General features: G+C 45.0%; 7 non-coding genes and 2 pseudogenes across 7 annotated transcripts; all 9 read left to right on the forward strand.

Annotated features, from left to right (window-relative positions):
* The first annotated feature begins 3,846 nt into the window (after nucleotides 1-3,846).
* Nucleotides 3,847-4,016, forward strand: LOC141236837 (U2 spliceosomal RNA; annotated as a pseudogene).
* A 1,123-nt stretch (nucleotides 4,017-5,139) lies between these two features.
* LOC141237180 (U2 spliceosomal RNA) lies at nucleotides 5,140-5,330 on the forward strand. Its single transcript, XR_012302739.1, has one exon. It is a non-coding gene; the product is annotated as a U2 spliceosomal RNA (small nuclear RNA).
* Nucleotides 5,331-6,452: 1,122 nt separating this feature from the next.
* On the forward strand, nucleotides 6,453-6,643 carry LOC141237181 (U2 spliceosomal RNA). The gene has a single exon (XR_012302740.1). It is a non-coding gene; the product is annotated as a U2 spliceosomal RNA (small nuclear RNA).
* Nucleotides 6,644-7,764: 1,121 nt separating this feature from the next.
* On the forward strand, nucleotides 7,765-7,955 carry LOC141237182 (U2 spliceosomal RNA). The gene has a single exon (XR_012302741.1). It is a non-coding gene; the product is annotated as a U2 spliceosomal RNA (small nuclear RNA).
* Nucleotides 7,956-9,076: 1,121 nt separating this feature from the next.
* On the forward strand, nucleotides 9,077-9,267 carry LOC141237184 (U2 spliceosomal RNA). Its single transcript, XR_012302743.1, has one exon. It is a non-coding gene; the product is annotated as a U2 spliceosomal RNA (small nuclear RNA).
* Nucleotides 9,268-10,385: 1,118 nt separating this feature from the next.
* On the forward strand, nucleotides 10,386-10,576 carry LOC141237292 (U2 spliceosomal RNA). Its single transcript, XR_012302849.1, has one exon. It is a non-coding gene; the product is annotated as a U2 spliceosomal RNA (small nuclear RNA).
* A 1,121-nt stretch (nucleotides 10,577-11,697) lies between these two features.
* On the forward strand, nucleotides 11,698-11,888 carry LOC141237261 (U2 spliceosomal RNA). Its single transcript, XR_012302817.1, has one exon. It is a non-coding gene; the product is annotated as a U2 spliceosomal RNA (small nuclear RNA).
* A 1,121-nt stretch (nucleotides 11,889-13,009) lies between these two features.
* LOC141237185 (U2 spliceosomal RNA) lies at nucleotides 13,010-13,200 on the forward strand. The gene has a single exon (XR_012302744.1). It is a non-coding gene; the product is annotated as a U2 spliceosomal RNA (small nuclear RNA).
* Nucleotides 13,201-14,322: 1,122 nt separating this feature from the next.
* Nucleotides 14,323-14,400, forward strand: LOC141236859 (U2 spliceosomal RNA; annotated as a pseudogene).
* Nucleotides 14,401-17,303: the final 2,903 nt, after the last annotated feature.

The raw sequence follows: 17,303 nt of genomic DNA on the forward strand, positions 1-17,303 counted from the left end.
AACTCCTGAAAATAAGTGGTCAACGTCTGAGACGCATGTGCTCGATACGATTCCCCCAGATGGTGCCTCGATAGGGGTCCAAATGGGGGTTCGTGAGCAAAGAGGCAGGCAATACGACCAAGCAGAGTTGGACAGAATGGAACAAGAGTATATCCTGGGAGGTCTACGGTCTGGGACACTAACAGATGAGGAGTCCTCCGTGACGGGCTCTCTGTTGACGATCAATGATCCCTCATCTCCTGGAATAGAAATATAAACCAGCTGAGGTAAGAGTTTGAAAGAATGCTAAATTTCCTTTTTTTCTCTTATGGCAGGGATTAGTGGTTTTTCTCTTAACGCTAGAGGGTTGAAAACTAAGACCAGAAGAGTTGCTCTCTTTGATTTTTTATCCTCTCTAACAGCTACAGTTTTCTTTTTACAGGAATGCTGCATCCCACACAGTTTAAATTATACAGAATATGAGACTGATTGGGCACATGGACCCTCAGTATGGTCAGGATCAAACGGGTCCAGGTCAGCAGGGGTCGCCATTCTTTTTAAAGGGAATGTTTTTATTGACTCTGTTCAAGAGGTTTTACCAGGTAGAATTTTATTAGTAAAAGCTTTTATTGATGGTTTTAAATGGCAATTTTTAAACTTTTATGGAGCCACAGATAAGCAAGAAAGAGCTGATATGTTGAATATGTTACCCTTATTTATTAATGATTCTGTCCCTCTTATTTTATCAGGAGATTTTAACTGCATTTTAGGTGGAGAAAAAAGGTTCTCAAGCTCCACAAGTAGGAATTATGATAAAACGTCTTTTATGTTAAAAAATGTCATACAAGATTTTAATTTAACAGATGTTTTTAAGGAGTGTAATAAAGACTTGCCTGCAGAGGAATGGGTAACCTGGAGCAACGTGAATTGTAGCTCCAGGATTGATTTTATTTTCTGCTCTAAAAATGTATTGCCTTTTAAATGTGAGCTTTTATCTAATGTTTTTTCTGATCACAAACTTTTATCCTTTTATGTGAAATGTAATGATTTTAAGAAAAAAGGAAAAGGTACCTGGAAGTTAAACATTTCCCTTTTAGAAGACCCCCAAGTTTTATCTGATTTTACTGAATTTTATTTACATTTTAAAAAAATAAGAGACCCCCATATCCCTATAAGTAGGTGGTGGGAAAAGATGAAAAAGAACATAAGAGATTTTTTTATGAAGGTTGGGGTCCAGAAAGCTAGAGAGAAAAGAGAATTTTATTGGCAACTCAACACTAGATTGGAGACCTTATATAAATTGAAGAGCCATGAGATTGAAGTAGATAAACAAATTAGTGACTTAAAAAGTGAAATTCAGCATACCTTGGAACAGAGAGGTAAAGAGTTAATTTTCCATGCAAAGGTCCAACATGTTGAAAATAATGAAACCTGTTCACGATATTTTTTTAAATGTATGGTGAAAAATCGTGTTTTTATTGAATCAATGGAAGGTAAACAAGACATAGAGGGTATTTTAGCTAAAGTGCATGAATTTTATTCCGAGCTTTTTAACACAAAATCTGTTGATGACCATTTTATGAAAAGTACTTTGGATGAAATTACAACTGTTTTAGACCCTGTCTCACAAGATGTTTTATTACAGAGTCTAACTGAAGATGAGATATCTGAGACCATAAGAAGCTTTAAGTCTGGTAAAGTACCGGGGCCTGATGGTATACCCATAGAATTTTATAAGGTTTTTTATGATATTTTACAGGAGGATTTATTTTATGTTTTTAGTGAGGTTTTAATACAAAAACCCTACCGAACTCCTGGAAGAAAGGTGAGGTCTCCCTTATATACAAAAAGGAAGACAAAACGCAACTAAGAAATTGGAGACCTATCACCCTTCTAAATTGTGATTACAAAATAATGGCAAAAATTTGTGCAAATAGACTTAAAAAGGTAATAGGTAACATAATCCACCCAAACCAAGTGTGTGGCATACCAGGAAGGAGTGTTTGGGAAAATTTGAATCTAATCAAAGATGTAATAGATGACACAAAGTCGAGGGGAAATAAGCTGGCGGTCCTGTCTCTCGACTTTGAAAAAGCATTTGATAGAGTGTCACACCAATTCCTTTTTAATGTTTTAGCTAAAATGGGTATACCAGAAGGTTTTTTATGCTCTCTCAAAGCATTTTATCATGGTTGCACTAGTAAGGTTTTAGTAAATGGTTTTAAGACAAGTGATGTGTTTTTAAATTCTGGTGTAAAACAAGGTTGCCCTCTGTCCCCCTTGTTATTTATTTGTGCCCTTGAACCCCTACTCAGTGTCTTAAGGAGAGACAAGCAAATCCGAGGCGTCCATTTGCCAGGTGGGGGAGGGCTAGAAGCAAAAGTTACTGGATATATGGATGATGTAGCCATAACATGTAAAGATGCCCTGTCTATCCGGAAAACACTACGGCAAGTGGAATACTTCTGTGGTGGATCTGGTTTTAAAGTAAATTTTAATAAAAGCTGTATTTTAAATGTGGGGAATATGATTTTAAATGATGTACCGGTTCCTGAATGTGACTCTGTAAAGATTCTAGGTGTGATTTTTAACGAAACAAACAAAGGTAAAGAAAGCTGGGATCTTGTGGCACAAAAGGTAAATCAAAAACTATGTATGTGGAGGTTGAGGAAATTAACAATGGAAGGGAAGGTACTAGTTATAAAAATGGTAATTGTGCCTTTGTTATTGTACTTAAGTTTGGTGTCCCCCCCCCCCCACACATACCTTTACGAAAATAATCAAAGCTTGTTTCACTTTTTTCTGGAGCTCCAAGATGGAGAAATTGAAAAGAGAGTTAGTGGTCAAGCCTAAAGAGAAAGGCGGTAAAGATTTCCCCGATTTTAGAGCTTTTGTTTTAATAAGATTTTTTGTTTTATGTTTTAATGCACTGTCGAAAAATAGTTATTGGTCATATTTTATCCGTTTTAACACAGGTTATTTTATGAAACGTCATGGATGGTTTGAAACAGTTTTAAGTTCCCCATATGCTCTTAATACACCAGAAAGCTATAAGATTTTAGGAACTATTGTAAACACGTATGACTTAAAAGGGAAAAGTGCAGAAGACTTAAGAGATAGCAAAATGATTTTAAATGGTTTCAAACAAAAGGAATCAATTGTACAGATTGGGAATTTTAATGATAATAAATGTACTGACATATGGAAAGTTATTAATGAACCCTATCTTTTTAATTCCCAGAAGGACCTGGCCTGGAGCTGTGTGCATGATTGTCTTCCATGTCGGGCATTCCAACACCGAAGAGGACTCGTGAGAACTGCCAGATGTCCAAGACAAAGATGCCTCGGAGATGAGACTGTTTTACATGTTTTATGGACTTGTCACTTTGCACGACAAACATGGACTACAATATTTCCCTTGCTTCAAAAAATGACAAACATTAAGGATCTTACTTTTGAAACTGTCTTATTTGGTCGTGTGGAGTGCCCCAACGCCAGCAAGAGGATCATCGCATGGAAGACAATCAGTACCATCAAAGAAGCTCTATGGAAGGCCAGGAACATCCTTCTTTTTAAACACGATGTTTTATCTGTGAAAGATGTTTTAGAGTTGGCTTTCAGTGAAATGTATATGTATTATTTATTGGATAAAAAGAGAAATGTAATTTTATCAAAACAATGGCTGGTAAAAGAATGGAACACAGCAATCTAAACACATTGTCTGTATTTTAATGTAATTTTATTGCCTTATTGAACTGAAATCAATTTATGTACGAATGTATTTTAAAATGTAATGATTTTATGTTCATATCTAATGTATTGTAATTAAGTTTTATCCAATAAACGGGTGTGCCTATGTTTGGGTACATTCCAAGTCAAAAAAATCTGTTCTTATCAGTTTAATATCTGATACGTCCCCTATCTGGGGACCATATATTAAATGGATTTTTAGAACAGGGAGATGGAAAAAGAGCTTGCTCTGTCCACTCCACGCATTGACCTGGTATTGCAGTATCTCCAGGACCGGTGCACCCCTTCTTTAATGCAGTTTCTAAAATCAGAAAGAATTGAATTCAATGCTTTTTGTTCATTTTGCTTGTTTGTCGGATTTTGGGATGGACTCTTTGGCTTTGCTTTTCTTCTCCTCATTGGATTTTTCATGTTAAAAGTTGCAGAAGCCAGATGACAAGCTCATTTTGGTTCAACTTCAGCAACTGTGCATTGCATTGCCATGTAATGTAATGTAATGCAATGCTATCTATCTAGCTCTCCCTCTATACTTCCTTTTGGATAAACAGACATATTAGGCAAGCATTTTGGAGCTTTCACCTAAATAACTACAGGTGGTGAGATAAGCTGCACAATATAATTGACCTTTCAGTATATTGTTGCACACACACCATCTATTTAGCAAATGCCCTTGTTATCAACAGCAGCCTTTTAAACTCACCTGAGCTAACAGGTATGTGAGCTGGTTACTCTGCTGCGCTTAAAATTTCTTTTTTGGTTTGCTACAATGCCTTTTCTGAAACGTTGTCTCCCTCTGCTGGAACACTGACTTCTTTCATTTAATGCCTGCAGACTATAAAAGAGAAACCAACCCAAAAAGTTTGGTTGATTAGTCTGTGGCATTCTTTTAAACTGTTGCTTATGGCGGTCTCTGTGAGCTTCTCAGTGACATTCAGCCATCCAGGTATCCCGCCTGCAGTAGACGGAATGTGGCAATGGAACGCTGGCTGCGCGTGTCATAATAGGCTCTGAGCTTTTATATACCTGCGCACAGCAGCAGCCACCTTCAGTCTGCTGCTGGACAGCCAGCAGCAGCAGCAGCAGCAGGAGAGGTAATTAATCAGCAACCCTCCTGCTAAGGGTAGACAGCTGCTCGTTCCACCCCCCCCCCGCCTTAATTGGTTCTCCTCCCTTCCAACGGTGTTGAGGCGGGTGGGAACAGCCGGGGGTTGAGGGTACTGTGCTAAAAGAGGTGGAGTTATGCAGATCTAAAACGCGTGGATTGCAGCAGCAGCAAGCCGAAAAGTGCAGGCATGTGAGGGATCTAGAGGTTGACAGCATGTCTTCTTAACGGGAGTCCAGGTGGCCATCTCCACAAATGGACTTTTCAGAATCCTTGGGTGGCACCGTAGTCGGAAACCAATTCTGGTTATCGCTTCTCGGCCTTTTGGCTAAGATCAAGTGTAGTATCTGTTCTTATCAGTTTAATATCTGATACGTCCCCTATCTGGGGACCATATATTAAATGGATTTTTAGAACAGGGAGATGGAAAAAGAGCTTGCTCTGTCCACTCCACGCATTGACCTGGTATTGCAGTATCTCCAGGACCGGTGCACCCCTTCTTTAATGCAGTTTCTAAAATCAGAAAGAATTGAATTCAATGCTTTTTGTTCATTTTGCTTGTTTGTCGGATTTTGGGATGGACTCTTTGGCTTTGCTTTTCTTCTCCTCATTGGATTTTTCATGTTAAAAGTTGCAGAAGCCAGATGACAAGCTCATTTTGGTTCAACTTCAGCAACTGTGCATTGCATTGCCATGTAATGTAATGTAATGCAATGCTATCTATCTAGCTCTCCCTCTATACTTCCTTTTGGATAAACAGACATATTAGGCAAGCATTTTGGAGCTTTCACCTAAATAACTACAGGTGGTGAGATAAGCTGCACAATATAATTGACCTTTCAGTATATTGTTGCACACACACCATCTATTTAGCAAATGCCCTTGTTATCAACAGCAGCCTTTTAAACTCACCTGAGCTAACAGGTATGTGAGCTGGTTACTCTGCTGCGCTTAAAATTTCTTTTTTGGTTTGCTACAATGCCTTTTCTGAAACGTTGTCTCCCTCTGCTGGAACACTGACTTCTTTCATTTAATGCCTGCAGACTATAAAAGAGAAACCAACCCAAAAAGTTTGGTTGATTAGTCTGTGGCATTCTTTTAAACTGTTGCTTATGGCGGTCTCTGTGAGCTTCTCAGTGACATTCAGCCATCCAGGTATCCCGCCTGCAGTAGACGGAATGTGGCAATGGAACGCTGGCTGCGCGTGTCATAATAGGCTCTGAGCCTTTATATACCTGCGCACAGCAGCAGCCACCTTCAGTCTGCTGCTGGACAGCCAGCAGCAGCAGCAGCAGGAGAGATAATTAATCAGCAACCCTCCTGCTAAGGGTAGACAGCTGCTCGTTCCACCCCCCCCCCCCGCCTTAATTGGTTCTCCTCCCTTCCAACGGTGTTGAGGCGGGTGGGAACAGCCGGGGGTTGAGGGTACTGTGCTAAAAGAGGTGGAGTTATGCAGATCTAAAACGCGTGGATTGCAGCAGCAGCAAGCCAAAAAGTGCAGGCATGTGAGGGATCTAGAGGTTGACAGCATGTCTTCTTAACGGGAGTCCAGGTGGCCATCTCCACAAATGGACTTTTCAGAATCCTTGGGTGGCACCGTAGTCGGAAACCAATTCTGGTTATCGCTTCTCGGCCTTTTGGCTAAGATCAAGTGTAGTATCTGTTCTTATCAGTTTAATATCTGATACGTCCCCTATCTGGGGACCATATATTAAATGGATTTTTAGAACAGGGAGATGGAAAAAGAGCTTGCTCTGTCCACTCCACGCATTGACCTGGTATTGCAGTATCTCCAGGACCGGTGCACCCCTTCTTTAATGCAGTTTCTAAAATCAGAAAGAATTGAATTCAATGCTTTTTGTTCATTTTGCTTGTTTGTCGGATTTTGGGATGGACTCTTTGGCTTTGCTTTTCTTCTCCTCATTGGATTTTTCATGTTAAAAGTTGCAGAAGCCAGATGACAAGCTCATTTTGGTTCAACTTCAGCAACTGTGCATTGCATTGCCATGTAATGTAATGTAATGCAATGCAATCTATCTAGCTCTCCCTCTATACTTCCTTTTGGATAAACAGACATATTAGGCAAGCATTTTGGAGCTTTCACCTAAATAACTACAGGTGGTGAGATAAGCTGCACAATATAATTGACCTTTCAGTATATTGTTGCACACACACCATCTATTTAGCAAATGCCCTTGTTATCAACAGCAGCCTTTTAAACTCACCTGAGCTAACAGGTATGTGAGCTGGTTACTCTGCTGCGCTTAAAATTTCTTTTTTGGTTTGCTACAATGCCTTTTCTGAAACGTTGTCTCCCTCTGCTGGAACACTGACTTCTTTCATTTAATGCCTGCAGACTATAAAAGAGAAACCAACCCAAAAAGTTTGGTTGATTAGTCTGTGGCATTCTTTTAAACTGTTGCTTATGGCGGTCTCTGTGAGCTTCTCAGTGACATTCAGCCATCCAGGTATCCCGCCTGCAGTAGACGGAATGTGGCAATGGAACGCTGGCTGCGCGTGTCATAATAGGCTCTGAGCCTTTATATACCTGCGCACAGCAGCAGCCACCTTCAGTCTGCTGCTGGACAGCCAGCAGCAGCAGCAGCAGGAGAGGTAATTAATCAGCAACCCTCCTGCTAAGGGTAGACAGCTGCTCGTTCCACCCCCCCCCCCGCCTTAATTATTTCTCCTCCCTTCCAACGGTGTTGAGGCGGGTGGGAACAGCCGGGGGTTGAGGGTACTGTGCTAAAAGAGGTGGAGTTATGCAGATCTAAAACGCGTGGATTGCAGCAGCAGCAGGCCGAAAAGTGCAGGCATGTGAGGGATCTAGAGGTTGACAGCATGTCTTCTTAACGGGAGTCCAGGTGGCCATCTCCACAAATGGACTTTTCAGAATCCTTGGGTGGCACCGTAGTCGGAAACCAATTCTGGTTATCGCTTCTCGGCCTTTTGGCTAAGATCAAGTGTAGTATCTGTTCTTATCAGTTTAATATCTGATACGTCCCCTATCTGGGGACCATATATTAAATGGATTTTTAGAACAGGGAGATGGAAAAAGAGCTTGCTCTGTCCACTCCACGCATTGACCTGGTATTGCAGTATCTCCAGGACCGGTGCACCCCTTCTTTAATGCAGTTTCTAAAATCAGAAAGAATTGAATTCAATGCTTTTTGTTCATTTTGCTTGTTTGTCGGATTTTGGGATGGACTCTTTGGCTTTGCTTTTCTTCTCCTCATTGGATTTTTCATGTTAAAAGTTGCAGAAGCCAGATGACAAGCTCATTTTGGTTCAACTTCAGCAACTGTGCATTGCATTGCCATGTAATGTAATGTAATGCAATGCTATCTATCTAGCTCTCCCTCTATACTTCCTTTTGGATAAACAGACATATTAGGCAAGCATTTTGGAGCTTTCACCTAAATAACTACAGGTGGTGAGATAAGCTGCACAATATAATTGACCTTTCAGTATATTGTTGCACACACACCATCTATTTAGCAAATGCCCTTGTTATCAACAGCAGCCTTTTAAACTCACCTGAGCTAACAGGTATGTGAGCTGGTTACTCTGCTGCGCTTAAAATTTCTTTTTTGGTTTGCTACAATGCCTTTTCTGAAACGTTGTCTCCCTCTGCTGGAACACTGACTTCTTTCATTTAATGCCTGCAGACTATAAAAGAGAAACCAACCCAAAAAGTTTGGTTGATTAGTCTGTGGCATTCTTTTAAACTGTTGCTTATGGCGGTCTCTGTGAGCTTCTCAGTGACATTCAGCCATCCAGGTATCCCGCCTGCAGTAGACGGAATGTGGCAATGGAACGCTGGCTGCGCGTGTCATAATAGGCTCTGAGCCTTTATATACCTGCGCACAGCAGCAGCCACCTTCAGTCTGCTGCTGGACAGCCAGCAGCAGCAGCAGCAGGAGAGGTAATTAATCAGCAACCCTCCTGCTAAGGGTAGACAGCTGCTCGTTCCACCCCCCCCCCCGCCTTAATTGGTTCTCCTCCCTTCCAACGGTGTTGAGGCGGGTGGGAACAGCCGGGGGTTAAGGGTACTGTGCTAAAAGAGGTGGAGTTATGCAGATCTAAAACGCGTGGATTGAAGCAGCAGCAAGCCGAAAAGTGCAGGCATGTGAGGGATCTAGATGTTGACAGCATGTCTTCTTAACGGGAGTCCAGGTGGCCATCTCCACAAATGGACTTTTCAGAATCCTTGGGTGGCACCGTAGTCGGAAACCAATTCTGGTTATCGCTTCTCGGCCTTTTGGCTAAGATCAAGTGTAGTATCTGTTCTTATCAGTTTAATATCTGATACGTCCCCTATCTGGGGACCATATATTAAATGGATTTTTAGAACAGGGAGATGGAAAAAGAGCTTGCTCTGTCCACTCCACGCATTGACCTGGTATTGCAGTATCTCCAGGACCGGTGCACCCCTTCTTTAATGCAGTTTCTAAAATCAGAAAGAATTGAATTCAATGCTTTTTGTTCATTTTGCTTGTTTGTCGGATTTTGGGATGGACTCTTTGGCTTTGCTTTTCTTCTCCTCATTGGATTTTTCATGTTAAAAGTTGCAGAAGCCAGATGACAAGCTCATTTTGGTTCAACTTCAGCAACTGTGCATTGCATTGCCATGTAATGTAATGTAATGCAATGCTATCTATCTAGCTCTCCCTCTATACTTCCTTTTGGATAAACAGACATATTAGGCAAGCATTTTGGAGCTTTCACCTAAATAACTACAGGTGGTGAGATAAGCTGCACAATATAATTGACCTTTCAGTATATTGTTGCACACACACCATCTATTTAGCAAATGCCCTTGTTATCAACAGCAGCCTTTTAAACTCACCTGAGCTAACAGGTATGTGAGCTGGTTACTCTGCTGCGCTTAAAATTTCTTTTTTGGTTTGCTACAATGCCTTTTCTGAAACGTTGTCTCCCTCTGCTGGAACACTGACTTCTTTCATTTAATGCCTGCAGACTATAAAAGAGAAACCAACCCAAAAAGTTTGGTTGATTAGTCTGTGGCATTCTTTTAAACTGTTGCTTATGGCGGTCTCTGTGAGCTTCTCAGTGACATTCAGCCATCCAGGTATCCCGCCTGCAGTAGACGGAATGTGGCAATGGAACGCTGGCTGCGCGTGTCATAATAGGCTCTGAGCCTTTATATACCTGCGCACAGCAGCAGCCACCTTCAGTCTGCTGCTGGACAGCCAGCAGCAGCAGCAGGAGAGGTAATTAATCAGCAACCCTCCTGCTAAGGGTAGACAGCTGCTCGTTCCACCCCCCCCCCCGCCTTAATTGGTTCTCCTCCCTTCCAACGGTGTTGAGGCGGGTGGGAACAGCCGGGGGTTGAGGGTACTGTGCTAAAAGAGGTGGAGTTATGCAGATCTAAAACGCGTGGATTGCAGCAGCAGCAAGCCGAAAAGCGCAGGCATGTGAGGGATCTAGAGGTTGACAGCATGTCTTCTTAACGGGAGTCCAGGTGGCCATCTCCACAAATGGACTTTTCAGAATCCTTGGGTGGCACCGTAGTCGGAAACCAATTCTGGTTATCGCTTCTCGGCCTTTTGGCTAAGATCAAGTGTAGTATCTGTTCTTATCAGTTTAATATCTGATAGGTCCCCTATCTGGGGACCATATATTAAATGGATTTTTAGAACAGGGAGATGGAAAAAGAGCTTGCTCTGTCCACTCCACGCATTGACCTGGTATTGCAGTATCTCCAGGACCTGTGCACCCCTTCTTTAATGCAGTTTCTAAAATCAGAAAGAATTGAATTCAATGCTTTTTGTTCATTTTGCTTGTTTGTCGGATTTTGGGATGGACTCTTTGGCTTTGCTTTTCTTCTCCTCATTGGATTTTTCATGTTAAAAGTTGCAGAAGCCAGATGACAAGCTCATTTTGGTTCAACTTCAGCAGCTGTGCATTGCATTGCCATGTAATGTAATGTAATGCAATGCTATCTATCTAGCTCTCCCTCTATACTTCCTTTTGGATAAACAGACATATTAGGCAAGCATTTTGGAGCTTTCACCTAAATAACTACAGGTGGTGAGATAAGCTGCACAATATAATTGACCTTTCAGTATATTGTTGCACACACACCATCTATTTAGCAAATGCCCTTGTTATCAACAGCAGCCTTTTAAACTCACCTGAGCTAACAGGTATGTGAGCTGGTTACTCTGCTGCGCTTAAAATTTCTTTTTTGGTTTGCTACAATGCCTTTTCTGAAACGTTGTCTCCCTCTGCTGGAACACTGACTTCTTTCATTTAATGCCTGCAGACTATAAAAGAGAAACCAACCCAAAAAGTTTGGTTGATTAGTCTGTGGCATTCTTTTAAACTGTTGCTTATGGCGGTCTCTGTGAGCTTCTCAGTGACATTCAGCCATCCAGGTATCCCGCCTGCAGTAGACGGAATGTGGCAATGGAACGCTGGCTGCGCGTGTCATAATAGGCTCTGAGCCTTTATATACCTGCGCACAGCAGCAGCCACCTTCAGTCTGCTGCTGGACAGCCAGCAGCAGCAGCAGCAGGAGAGGTAATTAATCAGCAACCCTCCTGCTAAGGGTAGACAGCTGCTCGTTCCACCCCCCCCCCCGCCTTAATTGGTTCTCCTCCCTTCCAACGGTGTTGAGGCGGGTGGGAACAGCCGGGGGTTGAGGGTACTGTGCTAAAAGAGGTGGAGTTATGCAGATCTAAAACGCGTGGATTGCAGCAGCAGCAAGCCGAAAAGTGCAGGCATGTGAGGGATCTAGAGGTTGACAGCATGTCTTCTTAACGGGAGTCCAGGTGGCCATCTCCACAAATGGACTTTTCAGAATCCTTGGGTGGCACCGTAGTCGGAAACCAATTCTGGTTATCGCTTCTCGGCCTTTTGGCTAAGATCAAGTGTAGTATCTGTTCTTATCAGTTTAATATCTGATAGGTCCCCTATCTGGGGACCATATATTAAATGGATTTTTAGAACAGGGAGATGGAAAAAGAGCTTGCTCTGTCCACTCCACGCATTGACCTGGTATTGCAGTATCTCCAGGACCGGTGCACCCCTTCTTTAATGCAGTTTCTAAAATCAGAAAGAATTGAATTCAATGCTTTTTGTTCATTTTGCTTGTTTGTCGGATTTTGGGATGGACTCTTTGGCTTTGCTTTTCTTCTCCTCATTGGATTTTTCATGTTAAAAGTTGCAGAAGCCAGATGACAAGCTCATTTTGGTTCAACTTCAGCAACTGTGCATTGCATTGCCATGTAATGTAATGTAATGCAATGCTATCTATCTAGCTCTCCCTCTATACTTCCTTTTGGATAAACAGACATATTAGGCAAGCATTTTGGAGCTTTCACCTAAATAACTACAGGTGGTGAGATAAGCTGCACAATATAATTGACCTTTCAGTATATTGTTGCACACACACCATCTATTTAGCAAATGCCCTTGTTATCAACAGCAGCCTTTTAAACTCACATGAGCTAACAGGTATGTGAGCTGGTTACTCTGCTGCGCTTAAAATTTCTTTTTTGGTTTGCTACAATGCCTTTTCTGAAACGTTGTCTCCCTCTGCTGGAACACTGACTTCTTTCATTTAATGCCTGCAGACTATAAAAGAGAAACCAACCCAAAAATTTTGGTTGATTAGTCTGTGGCATTCTTTTAAACTGTTGCTTATGGCGGTCTCTGTGAGCTTCTCAGTGACATTCAGCCATCCAGGTATCCCGCCTGCAGTAGACGGAATGTGGCAATGGAACGCTGGCTGCGCGTGTCATAATAGGCTCTGAGCCTTTATATACCTGCGCACAGCAGCAGCCACCTTCAGTCTGCTGCTGGACAGCCAGCAGCAGCAGCAGCAGGAGAGGTAATTAATCAGCAACCCTCCTGCTAAGGGTAGACAGCTGCTCGTTCCACCCCCCCCCCCGCCTTTATTGGTTCTCCTCCCTTCCAACGGTGTTGAGGCGGGTGGGAACAGCCGGGGGTTGAGGGTACTGTGCTAAAAGAGGTGGAGTTATGCAGATCTAAAACGCGTGGATTGCAGCAGCAGCAAGCCGAAAAGTGCAGGCATGTGAGGGATCTAGAGGTTGACAGCATGTCTTCTTAACGGGAGTCCAGGTGGCCATCTCCACAAATGGACTTTTCAGAATCCTTGGGTGGCACCGTAGTCGGAAACCAAATCTGGTTATCGCTTCTCGGCCTTTTGGCTAAGATCAAGTGTAGTATCTGTTCTTATCAGTTTAATATCTGATACGTCCCCTATCTGGGGACCATATATTAAATGGATTTTTAGAACAGGGAGATGGAAAAAGAGCTTGCTCTGTCCACTCCACGCATTGACCTGGTATTGCAGTATCTCCAGGACCGGTGCACCCCTTCTTTAATGCAGTTTCTAAAATCAGAAAGAATTGAATTCAATGCTTTTTGTTCATTTTGCTTGTTTGTCGGATTTTGGGATGGACTCTTTGGCTTTGCTTTTCTTCTCCTCATTGGATTTTTCATGTTAAAAGTTGCAGAAGCCAGATGACAAGCTCATTTTGGTTCAACTTCAGCAACTGTGCATTGCATTGCCATGTAATGTAATGTAATGCAATGCTATCTATCTAGCTCTCCCTCTATACTTCCTTTTGGATAAACAGACATATTAGGCAAGCATTTTGGAGCTTTCACCTAAATAACTACAGGTGGTGAGATAAGCTGCACAATATAATTGACCTTTCAGTATATTGTTGCACACACACCATCTATTTAGCAAATGCCCTTGTTATCAACAGCAGCCTTTTAAACTCACCTGAGCTAACAGGTATGTGAGCTGGTTACTCTGCTGCGCTTAAAATTTCTTTTTTGGTTTGCTACAATGCCTTTTCTGAAACGTTGTCTCCCTCTGCTGGAACACTGACTTCTTTCATTTAATGCCTGCAGACTATAAAAGAGAAACCAACCCAAAAAGTTTGGTTGATTAGTCTGTGGCATTCTTTTAAACTGTTGCTTATGGCGGTCTCTGTGAGCTTCTCAGTGACATTCAGCCATCCAGGTATCCCGCCTGCAGTAGACGGAATGTGGCAATGGAACGCTGGCTGCGCGTGTCATAATAGGCTCTGAGCCTTTATATACCTGCGCACAGCAGCAGCCACCTTCAGTCTGCTGCTGGACAGCCAGCAGCAGCAGCAGCAGGAGAGGTAATTAATCAGCAACCCTCCTGCTAAGGGTAGACAGCTGCTCGTTCCACCCCCCCCCCCCGCCTTAATTGGTTCTCCTCCCTTCCAACGGTGTTGAGGCGGGTGGGAACAGCCGGGGGTTGAGGGTACTGTGCTAAAAGAGGTGGAGTTATGCAGATCTAAAACGCGTGGATTGCAGCAGCAGCAAGCCAAAAAGTGCAGGCATGTGAGGGATCTAGAGGTTGACAGCATGTCTTCTTAACGGGAGTCCAGGTGGCCATCTCCACAAATGGACTTTTCAGAATCCTTGGGTGGCACCGTAGTCGGAAACCAATTCTGGTTATCGCTTCTCGGCCTTTTGGCTAAGATCAAGTGTAGTATCTGTTCTTTTAAGAACACAAGAGCTACGATCTACACTTGACGAGAGCGATCGAACTCGGAAGGAGAAGAGCTTCGGAGCCCAGCTGACATCGGAGAAGGAAGGCGGATATCGGTGGGAGGAAGAAGCTCTAAAGAATCCAGAAGAAGACGAAGACTCGGAGAAGAATCGGGCTGTCCTGTGGAATCTTCGAGGAAGAAAATCATCGAGACAAAGACCTTTCGGGGAATTTGTCCAGAACACGACGGGAGAAGAATCTGCATAGCTCCACCCATTCCGGGAAGAGTTCCAGATCCAGCTCCAAGAAGTAACTGCAGGAGGAAAGCCATGGCAAGCGCTGCGAGGAAGGCTGAAAAGAAGAGCCTGGAGCAGGGGACAGCCAGGAGGGCCCAGCCAGGAGCCGATTCTGACCCCAAGGACTCTGCCTCCACGACTGGCCAGCAGAAGGGAAACCAGAAGCCCCGCCACGAAGCTCCAGCCCTGGAGCCATGGATGCGGCAGACGGTGGCCCTGAAGCTGAAGGAAGTGGATGGGAGGGTGCCGGACATGTCCTCGGACGTGTTCTGCCAGAAGATGCTGCTGGATCGAGGCTTCTCCAGGTCGGACACCCTCAGCATCCAGACCTTCTTGACGGGGATCTTCTTCGTCACCTTCGCCACTGTGAACACCTGCAGGAGGTTCTGGGAAATGGTAAGCGCAAAAGGACCGGATAATTCTTTCTCTGCCTTTACAGGTAGCTGCCCTATCCAGAGGGACGAAAGGAGGATCACGGTCTCCATGCGCAACCCGCACACCCCAGGCCAAGACATCTGTACCTTCCTGAGACGCTTCTGTTTGGTTGTGAAGGAACCCTCTCACATCCTGAATGGACTCGGCTTCTGGACAGGTAAGTGGTCGGTGACCGTTAGACTTCACAGGGACCTGGCGTACTCAGACGGACTTCGGCACCTGCCCCCGACATTCTCCCTGGGCAACTCCTACGGCCTCATCTATTACCCGGACATGCCGCGGAACTGCAGGAGATGCGGCAAGAACGGCCACGAGATGAAGGACTGCAAGGAGGATGCCTGCAGGATTTGTCGAGTGACGGGACACAGCTCGAAGGACTGCCCGAAGAAGACGTCCTGCAACCTGTGTGGGCTGGCGGCTCATCTATACAAGGATTGCCCCAAGCGTGAGAGATCCTGGGCATCGGTGGTTGCGACGACCCCAGCTCCGGAGGACAAGGCCCCGACGACCAGGCCTGTGAAGGTCAAGGACGCGACGACCAAGGCCCCAGCGGCCAAGGCCGAGACGACCAAGGCCAAAGCGGTCAAGGAGTCGGTGGCCAAAGCCCCAGCGACGGTCCCAACAGCTCCGAAGCAGAAGAAAAAGTCAAAGGAGGGTAAGAGTTCTGTCACCCCTCTCTCGATCCCTCCCCCTGCCACCCCCGTCCAATCCCCCCCCACCCCGGCCACCCCTGCTGAGGATTCCACTTCCTCTTCCTCCTTCCCCTACTCCTCAGCAGGTGTCCTTTCCCCTGCCCCGGCAGCCACTCTCCCTCCCCAGACCATGGTAGCGGTGGAATTAACCTTTCCTCCACCCGCCGCTATCTATTCCGAGGAGGATTTTCCCCTTCTTGTCTCCCCAGTTCCAACCCGGGGAAAGAGGAAGGTGGAGGACAGCCCTGCTACTGAATCCTCCAAAAAGAAGATTCTGGATTTCGTAGGCGAAAAGGAGGATACCCTCCCTGAGCCAGAAGAGATGGAGCACATGGTTGAGACCCTGGTGGCCGAGCCAGAAGAGGAGGAACTGGTGGTCGCCGAGATCGAGGCCGCGCTGCTTGACCAGATGGAGGAAGAGGGCCTGCTGGTGATCCCGTCACCAGCAGTCAACACCGACGAGGGACCACCCGACCGGAGTGGTAACTAAGGTGTATTGCCTGCGCTAACTTTTTCTTTTTTCCCTACATGATGGCTAATATTAAGTTATTTTCCATTAATGTCAGGAGCATCAAGGACAAGTTCAGACGTCAGACTATTTATGCCTTCCTTACTTCCCAGTTGTGTGATGTTTATATGTTGCAGGAATGTTCCCTTCCCTCCTCTAGGTCCTTCAAACATCTGGCCAGGGAGTGGTCCCACGGTCCATCCTACTGGTCCGGTGGGGGTGACTGCAAGTCTGCGGGGGTCGCAATTCTGATCAGGGGGGGCGCATTCACGCTTGAGTCCGTCCAGGAGCTCATCTGCGGCAGGGCTCTTGTTGTAGATGGCAACTGGGCAGGAGAACCTGTCAGGTTCATCAACGTGTATGCGTCCCCACTGAAGAATGAGCGTTTGGAGCTTTTCCAGACCCTGCGGCTTCAGCTTGCCACCACCAGGACCTTAGTGATGGCCGGGGATTTCAACTGCCCCATCGAGGAGGATGGTCGTAGTTCTGGCACATCTGCCAAGTTGGACATCACGTCCAAGCTGCTCATCGAGATGGTAACCGAGGCCTCTCTTCAGGACGTGGTGGGCTCCATGGGGAGAGGCTCCACGAACTATTCGTGGAGCCGACCCGATGGCTCACTCCGCTCCAGGATTGACTTTGTGTTCACCTCTCGGGCAGTCAGGCAGAGTAGGCACTCGATGGTCCCCTGCTTCTTCTCCGACCACAGAGCCATTCACTTACAAGGTGTCCTCGGCGACGGTTTTCCGTCCGGCCCCGGCTCCTGGAAGCTGAATTGTGCTCTGCTGGCTCAGGATGAAGTCGTGGAGGAGCTGAGAGCAGCCTACGCAATGTGGCAGTCCTACAAGGGTAGCTTCCAAACAGTCTCTGATTGGTGGGAATATGTTAAACTTGAGTTTCGCTGTTTCTTTCAGGCCAAGGGTCGACAACAGGCGTGTGAGAAGAGGAGGGACTTCAGAGGGCTGCAGCGCGAGCTGCGGTCGCTGCAGGACCTTCTTCACTGCGGCTGGGACGT

Source organism: Phyllobates terribilis, unplaced genomic scaffold (genome assembly GCF_046119375.1).
Source record: "Phyllobates terribilis strain yellow unplaced genomic scaffold, ASM4611937v1 Scaffold_729__1_contigs__length_748246, whole genome shotgun sequence".
NCBI lineage: Eukaryota > Metazoa > Chordata > Amphibia > Anura > Dendrobatidae > Phyllobates > Phyllobates terribilis.